We start from the raw sequence: 10523 nt of genomic DNA on the forward strand, positions 1-10523 counted from the left end.
CTGATGCAGAGCTTCCTGCATCTGCTGCATCCTCTGGCTGGTTTCCCAGTGCAAGGTGGCTCCCATCTGGGGTGATGCTGGCTGCTTGGGACCCTTTTCCCACTTTTCCATGCTATTCCCTTTGGGCTCTTCCTGATCCCATGGCCTGAACACCCCCCCCCCCCAACACAGTAATGGGAAGGGAGCAGAGGTGTTGAGCAACAGCTTATAAATAACACATCACTTGGCTCAATGCATCCCATCCTATCGATGCTCCGCAGAGCTTCGGGGTCCCATGGGACACCCCATGGGATGGGAGCTCTCCTGGGTGCCCACAGGAGCAAGGAGCTGTGCAAAGCAAGGGAAATGGCAGCATGTGGGTCGTGCTTGGGGAAAACAAGAGCGTTTTCAGCTCTCTGCTGACAAAGAGAGAAAGCAGAGAAGGGAAAACAGGTTCTGCTGCTGCAAACAGCGACCTTCCGGCACAGGGATCAGCACAGGGCAGCTCATCAGCACCCATCTGACAGCCTCTGCCTGTACCAGAGCTGTCAGGGAGCGGAACTGCTAAATAATTCATCAGAAAAGGCCAAAGAGAGTAAAAGCAACCCAATGGAGTCAACGTGCAAAGCGCAGAGAGCCGGGGCTGCAGCAGTGGGTCCATTGCTTGGGCCAAAGCTGCTTGGAAACCTCTGGGTGGCTTCACTTCCAACACCGTTCCTGTTGGTTCTCCCTCCAGTAACTTTTGTGACATCGTTTTCCCTTTTCATCCCTTTTTCATGGTCCTATTTTGGACCGGGATGAGGAAGGAAAACAGCAGGACCTCCCCTTGGAGCATCCCAGGAGAGGCTGAGCCAGCCCTGCTTGCAGCCCCGCTGCCATGGGGCTCCTCCAGAGCCAGATGGGTTGTCCTTGGTATCCATTTGGTACCCATTTGGTACCCGTTTGGTACCCTGGTACCCGTTTGGTACCCATTTGGTACCCTGGTACCTGTTTGGTACCCATTTGGTACCCGTTTGGTACCCGTTTGGTACCCATTTGGTACCCCGGTACCCCATGCTCCTCTCTGCAGCCAAGCGAAGCTGTGTCCAGACATTGCTGGCAGGTTCCTGGCACCCATCCTGCAGGTTAAATCTGTCCCTAACCACAAATTAGATGTGTGTGAGCTGAGTTCATCTTAAATTACAGCACAGAGCAGGGCTGGGAACGAGGAGCTTTGCCCTGAAAGCACATCCCCGCAATGAGCACCCCGAGCACGCTTCATCCTTCAGTGCAAATCAAGGCAGAGGGGCCTCATCCTGGCCATGGAACCACGCAAAGGAGGGCATCAACCTTGGGCACCTTGTGCTGGATTCCTGCCCAGTGCAGCCCCATTTCCAGCTCTACAAGACTGGGACACAGGAGCGGCCAAACTGGGATTTCCATCCCAAGACCCTCATCTCCTTGCTCCAGGGCAGGATTCCCTGGTGGAGCTATGGCAGGGATAGCTGGAACACACAGCACATACAGCCGTGCCAAGGATGGGTTTGCTGCTGGCTTCCCATCCCCAAAGCAGCCGGGATCCGGAGCCAAGCGGCTCACGAGCCAGATGTGAACTTGTGCCATTGTCCCTTTGGGATGTTTGTCACCTAAAAATACCACCCGTGTTTTCCTGCACGTGGGTGTAATTGGAGCATATAAATCCATACACATATATCCACGGGAGCAGGGTGCTATTTAAAGCCAAGGGAAGGAGGAGGAGCCGGATTTTAGGAATGGGGCAGAGATGTCAGCTGAGGACACGGACCCAGGGCCCCATTGGTGCAACCAGGGCTTGGACGAGGTTGAAACCAACGCTGGAGGTGGGATGAGGGCAGAGCTGCCCCGGCTCCATCTCTGCTCCCTGCTGCATCCTTTGGGATGAGCAAACAGCAGCAGGCAAAGCCAAGAGCCCCTGTGGGAAGAGCCCCAACACAAACCACCTCCTGCCAGCGCGGATGCCGCGGCTTTGGGGTTTCTGCTTCCTCCCATCACTGCCTGAGTCAGCTCCCCTTTGGTCCCATGCCGAGTGACCCTCAGTGCTGCTGGGCCTGCCCCAGGCACTCATGGAATCATGGAATCAGGTTGGGAATGAGCTCATTGAGTCCCGTTGGCACCCCAGCACTGCCAAGGCCACCACTAACCCATGGCACTGAGGGAGTGTGAACACCCGCAGGGACGGTGACTTCAGCCCTGCCCTGGGCAGCCTGTTCCAATGCCTGAGCATCCTCTGGGGAAGGAACTGGTCCTCAGCTCCATCTAAACCTGCCCTCGGGCAGCTTGAGGCCGTTTCCCCTTGTCCCATCTCCTGTGAGCAGAGCCCAGCCCCATCCTGCCTCCATCCCCCTGTCAGAGAGCAATGAGGTCCCCCCTGAGCCTTCTGTTCTCCAAAATACCCCCCCTGCCATGTCCCTTAGCCACCAGCAGGACCCATCCCAAACAGGTCCCCAAAGCAGCAACAGGGGGACAGGAACCCGCATCCCAAATGAGGAGCGATGCTAACAAGTGCCACAGGCTGGGTCCTGTGCCTTGGGGCTGTAGGAGAGGGCAGGATGGGACCAGCTCTGCTTTTTTGCCTGCTCTGAGCTTCAGCCGCCCTCATCCTGCAGCCAGGGAATTAAACCCATGGGATGCGGATGCAACAGGAGCCCCGTCCCATCACGCTCACCAGCGTGGGTGTATCTGTATGCATTTATATGCACCCCTTCCACACTGCAACCGACAAACCCCAACCCAGTGCTCCCAGTGCCTGTGTGGATGTACCTGCCATGGGCTCAGCCCCTCTCCGTCCCATCGGGGCCAGCTGGGAGGTGACGGCGCTGGGGGCTTTGTCTCTGCCCTATGATGTTGGCTGTGATTTATAGGTCATTTTACAGCAGCTGTAAAGAGGCTGTAAATTATAGGAGGGGCATAAATTAGCCACGGACCCCTTTACTGGCCATAAAGATCTAAGGCCCACCACAGCTGCCTTCGGCGCTGGCACCCCGGGAGCATTCCCGAGGACAGGCAGGGGTGCCTTCAGCCTCACATAAATGGGCCCTTTTATTCCAATGGGGCCAGCGGGTGACAGGTGGGGAGGGGACGGGGGGGCTGGGGGCTCCCTGTGAATCCAGACCCTTCCCTTTGGGGTATTGAGGGGGTACAGGGTGCTTGGTCCCCCTTAAGGACCCTCCCCGGTGCAGCCGCAGGAGGGGTTGGTGGTCCAGCCCGGCAGCATCACAGCATCGCAGCCTGGTTTGGGTTGAAGGGAGCTTTAAGCTCATTCAGTTCCAACCTGTGCCAGGGCCTCAGCACCCTCACAGTAAAGAACTTCCTTAGATCCAGCCTGAACTTCCCCTGTTTCAGTTTGAACCCATCACCCCTTGTCCCATCACACAGAGGGGCTCTATGGGGCAGCCCACATCTTCTCTTACTGCTCGCGGGGTCAGCTTCTCATTTAGCTCCTTCCACATGGAAGCTCCATGGGCACCAAATCCCCCACATTCCTCTTGTTGGGGCTCCGATGTGACCCTGGCAGCTCCTCACATCCCATTAATTACATTCTGTCTAATGAGAGGGATCAGGTGGAAGGGATTAAACTTGGAATCCCGGGAGAGAAAAGCATTCAAATCTGGAGTCGTTTCTCCCACCAGCTCCTATCCCAGCACTGCTCTCCTCAGTTTCCTGTGTAGCTGATGGGCAGTGATGGAGGGGATGGAACTGTGAGGGGCTTTGGACAAGGGATGTAGGGACAAGGGGAATGGCTTTAAGCTGCCCGAGGGGAGACTGAGATGAGCTCTTAGGCAGAAGCTCTTCCCTGTGAGGGTGCTGGGACACTGGGATGGGTTGAATGGAGAAGCTGTGGCTGCCCCATCCCTGGCAGTGTTCAAGGCCAGGTTGGACACAGGGGCTTGGAACAACCCTGCCCGTAGCAGGGGTCGGAACTGTAGGAGCTTTAAGCTCCCTTTAACCCAAGCCATTGTGGTTCTATGAAAGCTTGGGCAGAGAAAGGCCCGGCTCTGTGCTGGGCTCTGCCTGCGGGGGAAGCAGGAGATGCTGCAGCCTCTCAGCATGCAAACCCCCTCAGCACAGCAGCCTGAGTGATGTGAGGGGCAGCCCCGCTGCTGACCCGCTGTGGCCTTGTCTCCACAGCCCTGTGGCTCAGCAGAACCGGTGACCCCAGCTCTGTCCTGCTCCGTGACGAAGCAAATCCATGCGAATCACTCACCGGGAGCATGGAAGGATGCCCCTGCTCTTCTCTCTGGGCAAGCTGTGCCGGTGCCACCCTCACAGGGAAGAATTGGGCAGGTATTTGCCTGCACCACGACTGCTCCATGCTCACAGTGTGCCGGGGGATGAGTGCTTCAGGCTGGGCAGAGCCACGGTGCAGGGAGGGTTTGCTGCGGGGTAAGGGATGCTCAGGAGCGGCATCTTGCGAATCTCAGTTTCGCTCTCGAGCTGAGCTTTCCCACCACGGAACCCTGCACTAATCCCCTGGTGAATAAGGAAAGCACATCCCGAGCTCTCCGTGCTGCTTGTGCTCTATCTGGGAGCAGACACCCCCAGGCAAAGGGCCCCCCTCATCCAGCCCTGCCTGACCTTGGGGTCTCTAAGGAACAACAGGGAAAAACCTCTGCCCCCGGCACGGGGCTCGGCTCACACAGAGGCATCCTTGTGCTCCATGGCCATGCCCGGACCCGGTGGCTGCTGTGAGCACACTCCCAGTGCAGTGGCTGGAAAGGGGGCAGCCCTGGGGTCCATGGAGCAGCAGCACCGGGAGCACTGGGCACAGCCGCATGCAGCGAGGCAGCAGCAGTAAATCTGGGCTCGTTGCTGCAGCCCCCAAGGAGAGCATCTGCAGCTGGTTTCCAGAATGAACTCCTGTAAAAAGGGCACCGTGCCTATAAATCCATCCTGGAAAAGCTTCCTGGAAACCCGGTTCGGCTTCTGTTCCTCTAATTCCCCATGCACTGAGCCCCTGCTCTGAGCACAGAGGCAGGGCAGACCGAAGGGGGTTTGCGCATCGCTTGCCTGCATCCCCTCCTCAGGGCTCAGTAGCAGTGATGGGAGTGCCCACCCTTTGGGCACCAGCTCCCTGGGATGCAGCCAGGAACATCGTCAGAGCCAGGCTGTGCTCCATGTCCTTTAGCACCACTTAACACAGGCTTTGAAGCCTTCTTGGAAATCATCACAGCAAGGTAAATGCTTTAAAGCCAAGTATTGCTGGGTGGCGTGCCAGAGGATGCCTCCTACCCCTGCAGGGTAAGGAACTAATCAATAAGAGTCTAATTTAAGATGCTTTTATGCACCTGTGCAGCTCTCTATATATAGCCCTCACCTCCCCCTGGCTGTAAGGTGCTGGCTGGGGTAGGGAGAGCTGGGGCTGCCTCATCTCTGTTTGCAGGTACTGTGCTAAGCTGGTCCCTGCCTAAGGTGAGACCCTTCCCTTGCCCACCCAGGGATGCTGCAGGCAAGGGCAGGGGTGCAGGATTAGGTAGGGATGCAGGATTAGGTAGGGATGCAGGAGCTGTGTTGCAGGGATGCAGGATTAGGTAGGGATGCAGGATTAGGTAGGGATGCAGGAGCTGTGTTGCAGGGATGCAGGATTAGGTAGGGATGCAGGAGCTGTGTTGCAGGGATGCAGGATTAGTTAGGGATGCAGGATTAGGTAGGGATGCAGGAGCTGTGTTGCAGGGATGCAGGATTAGGTAGGGATGCAGGAGCTGTGTTGCAGGGGTGCAGGATTAGGTAGGGATGCAGGAGCTGTGTTGCAGGGGTGCAGGATTAGGTAGGGATGCAGGAGCTGTGTTGCAGGGGTGCAGGATTAGGTAAGGATGCAGGAGCTGTGTTGCAGGGATGCAGGATTAGGTAGGGATGCAGGATTAGGTAGGGATGCAGGAGCTGTGTTACAGGGATGCAGGATTAGGTAGGGATGCAGGAGCTGTGTTGCAGGGGTGCAGGATTAGGTAGGGATGCAGGAGCTGTGTTGCAGGGATGCAGGATTAGGTAGGGATGCAGGAGCTGTGTTGCAGGGATGCAGGATTGGGTAGGGATGCAGGAGCTGTGTTGCAGGGGTGCAGGATTAGGTAGGGATGCAGGAGCTGTGTTGCAGGGGTGCAGGATTAGGCAGGGATGCAGGAGCTGTGTTGCAGGGATGCAGGATTAGGTAGGGATGCAGGAGCTGTGTTGCAGGGATGCAGGATTAGGTAGGGATGCAGGAGCTGTGTTGCAGGGGTGCAGGATTAGGTAGGGATGCAGGAGCTGTGTTGCAGGGATGCAGGATTAGGTAGGGATGCAGGAGCTGTGTTGCAGGGGTGCAGGATTAGGTAGGGATGCAGGAGCTGTGTTGCAGGGATGCAGGATTAGGTAGGGATGCAGGAGCTGTGTTGCAGGGGTGCAGGATTAGGTAGGGATGCAGGATTAGGTAGGGATGCAGGAGCTGTGTTGCAGGGATGCAGGAGCAGGCTGCATCTTCAGCTGCCCCTCCCAGAGGGTTAACCAACCTTGAGCTCCGAGTTTACATTCCTGTGCGATGGGAAACGTGATCCTTACTGCTGCCGGCAGGAAACCAGCCAGGGCAGGTTATGGCTGCAGCCATGGATGGAGCAGTGGGGTCCAGGGGCAGCCAGGGCTTACCCATCACTGGCAAGGGGATGCCAGGTCCCTTTGAGGGCTTCCTTCCCCTTGGCTGGGAGCAAGCCTTGGTCCATGGACATGTGCTGCAGCTCGACCCCATGCTCTGGGACTGGCCAGGTCTCTGAAGACCTGCGGATGGTGAGGATGAGGATGGGGATGCTCAGGGCAGGGTGAGGAAGGGTGCTGAAGGAAATCAGCTGGGAAAACATCGACATAATCAGATGGGGCTTCTTCCAGCATAAAGCTCATCAGTGAGCAGCAACAGGGAGCAGACACCCTTGGGAACACTGGATTTTCTTTGGGAGCTATCCTTCCCAAAGGGAAGGATGGAGCAACTCGGCTGTTTGCAGGAGCAGGGAAAGGGCAGGAGGAGCCGTTTGCCATCTGGAGGGGGTTAAAGAGTTCAGGATCTGCCTGTGGTTTGCTTTGCCTTCCTCCTCCTCCTCCTGTTTCCAGCCTGTGGGAGACATCTCCGGCCGGCCTCAGCATCGGGCTCATGCGGGTTTGGCAGCGCAGGCGGGCACAGCTCTGCCCTGCTCTATAAATACAGCGGCTTCTCCAGCGCTGTCTAGACAGGAAGCAGGCTGTGAACTGGGAGAAAACTCCCTGTTAAAGGGCACCGGCAGCTCTAGGGAGTGGACCCACTGGATCCATCACTCACCAGACCCAGCTGCTTGGCTCCATCCTTCCTGCCAGGCTCTGAACCGGGGAGAGTTTGCTTCGCAGGGGATAAATCCTCACCCGGGTTGTTTTGTTCTGTGGCTCTTGCTCACTATAAATATCCAGGTATTGCTTGAAAGAAGAAAACAGCTCTAGGGAATGGTGTGTGGGGGGGGGAAATCCTAGCCCGTGGGTAATGACACGTAATTACAGCCTTTGTCCTGATGAAAGGAGCTGCCATTGGGCTCCTCTATTAGCAGCTTATCCAAGTGGCAGAACCTTTGCAGCAACGAGAAGCAAGATGCTTCCAGCACTGGGAGGCGGGGAAGAGCAGCCAGCACCATCCTTGGCCCTGGTCCATATGGAGCTGCTCTGATCCCATCAGCGCCAGGGACGCGTCCCTGTGTGCCCAGGTCCCAGCAAGGAGAGGGGCCCGTGGGGTGCTGCTGTAGGGGGGTGATAAATGAACGTGTCCTCAAAGGGCTGGGAGATCTGCCCAAGTGATCTGACCTGTGTCATTATCAATGCTGTAAATTACAGGCCGTTGTTATCTGGAGCTTCCTCCTCCTCCTAAGGCAAGATAACGGCCAGAGGAGGATGCTGTTACTGCTCTGATCGCCTTCAGCATCCTTATCTGCACATGGGGATCTTTTGGGCCCAATACAAAGATAGGAGGAGATGTTCTCAGGGTGGAGAACCAACAGTGCCTTGTCCCTGCCCTGTTCTTGAGATAGCAGCAGCCAGCAGGACATCCTGATTACGCTGTCACCAGCCACTGCCCACTGGAGAGCCTTCTCCCATCATAGGGATTGAACGTGGCGACGGTTTCTGCTTCATCCCTGGGTGTGCAGGCTCTTCCCTGGAGCTGGAGCAGCTTTGGGATGAGCAGAGCCAATGGGAAGTGCTGGCTGTCCCCTGGGATAGCTTATTAAACATCCCAGCCCCGAGAGCCCTGAGGCAGTGTGACATTCATCCACCAGCTTCAGTGCGAGGGGAGCAATGTCAAACAAACACCATCAATCTCCCTCTGCAAATCACTCGGGGGCAGAAGCCGAGATACAGGAGATAGACTGCAGTGAATGGTCTAAGACCCTGAGGATGGGTGATCCTGCTTCAAATTAGAGAGCAGCCCCTTGGGATGAAGGCTGCGGGTCCTCCGCCATGGGTTCTATCTGCTGCAGTGAGTGATGGTGGGAACCAAACCCAGCAACAGATTTATCCCATGGATGGGTTGGTTCTGCTCTGCGGCTGGGCTCTCCCTGGCTGAGCTTGCTGGATACAGCTCCTGAATGGGTGCTCTGAGCACTTCCTTGGGGGATTTGGTGCTTCGGGACCGCGCCGCTGGCCTTGGGGCAGGGACCGAGCCGTGCCTCAGATGTTCCAGCTGATGGGAAGCGCTTTGCCAAGGTCAGACAAACGCACCTGGAAGCGTCTGCGGAGCGCTGAGCAAACCCGACGGGGAGCGGTGCCGCGGGGCTGGGCATGGGAGCAGCCTCGGCGCCGGCTCCCCATAGGGATGGATGCTCCCACACTTGTGCAAGGCCGGTGCCACCGCACGCGTGTGCTCCCGCACGATCCCGGCAGCTGCCTGCAAGGAGCCTGCACCCTGATGGGCCCTTTCAGGGCGAGATGGAGCTGACACAGGCTTTGTCAGTGGGATCTGTCAGGGAAAGCTCTTTGTTCTGCAGCCTTTGCTCCTGCCTCCCCCTCTCCAAACCTCAACGAGATGCATCTGCTTTTGTTTTCTAAATGCAGAATTAAGGGGCTGAAAAGAGCCGCTTTGTAGTGGGGAGGAGGGGAGAGCTGCACATCTTGAACCGGGAAGGCAAGGTCAGGGGGGAGCCGCTCTATTGTGCTGGGACCCTCCTCCTCCAGCTCAGCCCTTTCTGTGCCCCCTCTTCACACTCTGGTTCCCACTAGAACCACTCTGGGGATGGGGGGGGAAACCTGCCTGGATGGGCTACGCTGGTGCCATCAGCGTCACCAACGCTGCTCCCATGCTGGACCATGGGGATGGGGCACACTGGCTCCATGGTGGGTCTTGCTGGGAGCTGGTGGGCAGCCCAACAGTGCAAGCAAGCTATAGGTGTGTGATATATATATACATATATATATACACATATATATATGATACATATATATATACATATGTATGAGCCTGTGCAGGGCTGCGCAATGGATGGTGCACATCCCTGTGGCATCCCTCCACCCTGCCCCACACTCAGGACACAGATGGGAGAAGCTGCCTCAACCCTGCTGCCCATAGGGTTTGAGATAGGATTCGCTGCGGTTATCTTGATCCTGTTGTTGATTGCAGTTAAACTGAAAGGAGCCCAGCCTGATGTGAAATCAGCACCTCCATTGCCTCAAAATGGTCCAGGGGAAGGGCCATAGCTGCTGCCTGTACATCCCCCTCTGCCCATCCCTGCAGGTCCAGGCAGGCAGCTCCAGCTCCATCCATGGCCCTGGGCAGTCCCCCATCTGCTCTTGGGGGGCATTGGGCTCCTGTCCACCCTGGAGGACCTGCTCATGCTCTGCTTATGCCACCAGATGGTGACAGCTTGTGCTCACTGCTGCTCTGAGCCCCGGCGCGATGCTGAGGGCAGGGATGCAGCCGAATCCTTGAACATCCCAGGTTGGTTTTCCCTATTATCAGCCCTTTGCAACCCTCCTGAAGCCTCAGAACCTGCGTTCTGCTGATGCAGCCGAGCAGAAAACCATCCCCATGGAGCAGCAGTGGTGGGAACGATCCCTTTCACATCACAAGGGGTTATGGTCGGTGCTGTATGGAAGCACTTCCATGGCTTGCTGGGAGAGCAGCATCCCAGCAGGTGCGTTACCTTCCCCCCTTCTCCCTATCCACACATCTGTCAGCCGGGGAATCAAATACCCTGTGGCTCTTGGCATGGTGAGCTGGACCAGCAAGAGGCCGCTGCTGGTGCCCAGCATTTGGTTCAAATATAGCCCTGGTGATGGACAGGGCTAATTCAAGCTGTCCTCTTCCCTCTTATAACTTAATCACTTGCACATTGCCCCGCGCAGGTCTCTCGCTGCCAGCTGGAGATGTCTTCATCATGGGATGCCCTGACTTGGAGCCTGACTCCCGTGTGCTTGAGCTCCCTGCATGGAGGCTGAACCCCAGAGGTGACCCAGAGCCAGCCTGGCTCTTCATGGGCTGGAGCCCTGTGGGGTGGGCTCCTATCTCAGTGGGGCACTACCCCACCTTGCCCTCTGGCCCAGGGACCCAGTGCGGT

The sequence above is a fragment of the Pezoporus flaviventris genome, unplaced genomic scaffold, assembly GCF_033815535.1.
Source record: "Pezoporus flaviventris isolate CSIRO_AGI_PZ_B2104156 unplaced genomic scaffold, CSIRO_AGI_Pfla_v1 ptg000071l, whole genome shotgun sequence".
NCBI lineage: Eukaryota > Metazoa > Chordata > Aves > Psittaciformes > Psittacidae > Pezoporus > Pezoporus flaviventris.